The 4555-nt window shown below is 42.0% G+C and overlaps 1 non-coding gene across 1 annotated transcript; it reads right to left on the bottom strand.

Moving 5' to 3' along the window:
- Positions 1–1773: 1773 nt before the first annotated feature.
- LOC145409712 (5S ribosomal RNA) lies at positions 1774–1892 on the bottom strand. Its single transcript, XR_013899159.1, has one exon. It is a non-coding gene; the product is annotated as a 5S ribosomal RNA (ribosomal RNA).
- Between the last annotated feature and the right edge of the window lie 2663 nt (positions 1893–4555).

Here is a 4555-nt window from a genome sequence, read left to right as displayed (position 1 = left end):
CATGTGTGAGATGGTGTTTTGAGAAGTTATTATTTAGTACTGTATTTACCATATATGATTTTTTTTCCAGGAGCTCCTAGATGTCCAGCATTTGCTAAAGCAAGTAATGTAGCTATAATGCTTGCTGGTGAGCATCTTTATCCAATGGGGTTATAGTTTTTTTTTTTTTTTTTTTTTTTTTTTACAGGGAAGATGAGTTTTAGAGGTAATTTTCCATAATTGTAAATATAAAGTTACAGAGAAGATGAGTTTTTAAAGTCACTTCTCATATTTGTATGTAAAATAATGCATGTTAACCTCTTATTCACAATGGCTACATGGTTATCGGCCCAATAGCACCAGTGTTCAAATCCTGGTGTGAGCAGCTGGTGCCACTCAACACAGGTGTCCATTCACCTATTGTGGGTTGGTAGGTAAGATAATAACCTGGGGAAGATAATTGTGGTAACCTGAATAGTACAGTGGCCTTGTATCCCATAATAATAGGTGAATAACAGGTCACAGGCTCAGAGGCACAAGTTACAAAGCTTTAGAATTGTAGCCAAGTTCCTCATTGCAATTACTCCCACTTACTGTAGCTACATAATGTAAGAAGTTGCAAGTCTGCAGAGATATTGATGGTGTAGTACCTCCCAGTGTTGATGTTATCCAGTCACTCAACCTATATGTAGCTAGCTTATTGTTTACAGTATTAGGTTTGCATTATGTCAGTGGTCTTACTGCATTGAGTGCATAGTTTCTTGTTAAATCAGCCAAGTTAAGTAGTGTTGGATCTGGTTAATGCATTGCTGTACTTGTATTGGTGTCTGCTTGGAAGTTTGGGAACAACAGATACTGTTGGCATCCCTGTATGCCCCTGATGGAGTAATACAGGATTGAATGATGAATTCTTGCAATTGCCAGAAGGTTTATATCCAGGTTAGGGGAGACCTAGAGTATTAAAGTACTGTATTTAGAAACCATTTCCATTAACTATTATGGGGGTTTGGAGTTCTCTAAGCAAAATTAAATCACCTGATGTGAGGTTCATTGTAATAATAAAAAATTGTGGCATTACTCACTGTTAATTTCAGGAGTAGGATGACATTTTAAAATTATGCTACTGTGGTCAGATTTCTTAAGCTCAGGGGAGACCTTTTGTAACAGAGAACTTAGTTATTCATTAGTTCATCATCTATTCCAGTGTTGCCCCATGAGGAGTGTAGGAGCCCGGGGCTAGGCACGTTGGTCCTGACATTGAAGATGAGAGTGACCACCCTCACTCATCCCTGACTGGCATTACATGAGTAATAAACCCCAACCACCCCTTGGATATTATTTCAGATAAACATTTTCAGTACAGAAATAATGAGTTGTTTCATTTAAAAAATAAAATAATATCGTATTGCAAGTATGGTGATTGAGAGATCATACATTCAACATTACAGAAGTATGGCACATAGCCATCAAAGGGGAATCATGTACAAGATACGTTCAACAGTGCATTCCCTCAGGGACTCTTGCTTATAGCTGACTAATATGTCATATTTAATTTTTTTTTCTGGTCAGGACTATGACTGAGAGATCATTAAACCCTTCACTGTTGTAACGTATCATTTTAGTTTATTCTTACAACCTCCAGGTAATTTTATAGTTTGGAATTATGTCTAGCGGTGATCCATCCATCCATCCATAGCCAGACGCCATGTATCCCAAACGGGGTGGTCAAGGGCTTAGAGTTGTTTTACAGGGAGGGGCACTAATCCTCCACCAACCCCACTTGACACGTAGGGATGCCAACAGCATCTGGTGTTCCCAGGCGGTCACCCATCCAAGTACTAACCAGACCCAACGTTGCTTAACTTCGCTGATCGGACGGGAAGCGGTGTACTCAATGTGGCATGGCCGTTGATGAAGAGATAAATGAAGACTGTATGTAACCTCCCCACCAGATTGAAGTCACCTCTAAGTGGATTCTTTTAAATGGATTTTTGTATTGTGTACTGATGCAGTACCATGAGTCATTCCCTTTCATGTGAAGGTGATCCTTGACATTCAGAATACAGTGCAGTTTCCCAAATCCAAAATTGTAAGGATCAGGAGGCTTTGGATTTTTTCCCCCCAGTAAACTGGAACTCTTTTATCTCTACCATCAGTCATATGTACTGAATTGACATCCACCTACTTGGCATTACCCTCAGCATTCACTGTATTCGTGCTAATACAGTGGTGTTGCATATGACATTTCTTTACTACTAACCACCTTTAAAGTGGTACACACTAAAAAAAAATCAGTAAATCTATCTATTGCCAGACGCCTCAATCCCGTTTGGGGTGGCCACAAACAAATCGCCTCCAAGTCGCCCTGTCCCCCGCCATTTCACTCCCCTGCTCACAGCTCACACCCCCCTCTCTCATATACCTCTCCACCCCATCCCTCCATCTCATCCTCGGCCTCCCCCTCCCTCTTTCCCCTTCCACCTCACTCACATACACTCTCTTCGTCAGTCTTTCACCCTCCATCCTCTCCACATGGCCAAACCACCTCAGTGTGTTCCTCATAACGCTTCCTATCACATCCACCTCAACACCACAACACTCCTTTATATCCTCATTCGTCAGCCTGTCTCTCCATGTGACTCCACAGGCTCCTCTTAAATAACTCATTCCCACTGCTCTCACTCTTGACTTGTGTCCTTCCAACAACGTCCAAGCTTCACTTCCGTACGTTAGAGTTGGTATCACAATACTGTCATGTAGTAACTTTTTCACTTCCATGCTCACTTCCCTGTTTCTTATCACTGCTTTCAAGGAACCAGCAACCTTTCTTCCCTGCTGTACCCTTTCAAGCACTTCACCCTCCAAACCTCCATCCTTACTCATCACACTACCCAAGTATTTAAACGTACTCACATTTTCCAATTCCTCACCATCCAACCTCCTGTACATTCACTGACTTCACCTCTCTCAAAGACCATCACTTTACTCTTCCCTACATTCACCTTTAGATTCCGTTTCTTACACACTCTCTCAAACTCATCCACCAAGCCTTGCAGCTCCCCTTCGTCTTCACTCAACAACACAGTATCATCTGCAAACAACAGTACAGGGAGTTTCCAAACACTATCCTCTCTCACCATGGCCACTCCAACATCCACTACCCTACCTTGTACCTCTATTATTACCCCATCCATGTACAGATTGAACAACCATGGAGACATGAGACATCCCTGTTTCAACCCAACCTTCAAAGAGAAAAATTCACTTAGTTCATCATCCACACGCACTGCAGCCTTCACACCATCATACATACTTTTCACAGCATTCAACAACTTTCCATCTACTCCATATATTCTTAACACTTTCCACAATCCTTGTCTATCCACCCTGTCATATGCTTTCTCCAAATCCATGAAAGCCGCATGCAACTTCTTTCCCTTCTCTAGAAACTTTTCCACTAAAGATCTGAGAATGAATATCTGATCTACACAACCTCTTCCCTTCCTAAAGCCTCCCTGTTCTTCTCCAACTAATTTCTCTGTTCTTTCTCTAACTCTGTCAATAAGTATCCTACCATACACTTTTCCTATTATACTAAGAAGACAAATGCCCCTATGATTACCACACACTTCTTTTTCTCCTTTTCCTTTGTACAAGGGAATAATTATACCTGACTTCCAATCCTCCGGGACTCTACCTTCCTCCCAGGCCAATCTGCACATCTTCCACATCCATTCTACAACTGTCTCTCCCCCATGCTTCAGCATTTCACCACACACTTCATCAATTCCTGGGGCTTTCCCTGATTTAACTTTCTTCATTGCTTCCACAACTTCTATCCTACTGATTTCTTCCTGTCTTCTCACCTCCCTCCTTCTCCCAGCCATTCCCCAGCCACTTATACTCGCATTACTTCCATCCTCTACGTTCAACAATTCCTTAAAGTGTTCTCTCCGTCTGCTCACTTTTTCTCCCTTCTCCGCTAGTAATCTACCATTTTTATCTTTCACTCCCCTGTTAACCTCACTTCCACCCTGTCTTACTCTTTTCACCTCTCTCCAGAACATTTTCTTACAGTCCCTCCACTTTACACTCAAATTTCTTCCAAATTCCTCATCCACTCTCTTCTTACTCCCTCTTACTAATCTTTTCACCTCTCTCTTTCTTTCTACATATAACTCTCTCTTCCGCCTCTCAACCTCTTCCACGCCCCTATTTCTCATCCATTCATTGTATGCTTTCCTCTTTTGTGCCACAGCCTGTTTCACCTCTTCAGTCCACCACGCTGTTCCTTGCACCCCCCTCCGTCTTCTCTTCCTTCCACACACCACATCACATGCTACACATATTTCTTCTGTAAATATTCTACACACACCTTTCACGTCTCCCATCTGCTCCAATTCATATTTGCCCAATCGTTCCTCCACTTCTCTCTTATACTCTGCCTTTTTCTCATCCTCTTGTAACCTTTCCACTCTCCTTGCAACTACTCCTTCCTCTCGTCTTTCCCTGCTTCTATTCCTCCAACTTACTTGAACTTTAATTCTGGCCATCACCAAGTAGTGGTCAGAAAGTC

This window comes from Coenobita brevimanus, chromosome 82 (assembly GCF_032717465.1).
Source record: "Coenobita brevimanus isolate Jiangsu-jjx chromosome 82, ASM3271746v2, whole genome shotgun sequence".
Lineage (NCBI taxonomy): Eukaryota > Metazoa > Arthropoda > Malacostraca > Decapoda > Coenobitidae > Coenobita > Coenobita brevimanus.
The sequence above is the reverse complement of the archived record's forward strand: the minus strand, read 5'-3'. Positions and strand labels throughout refer to the sequence as shown.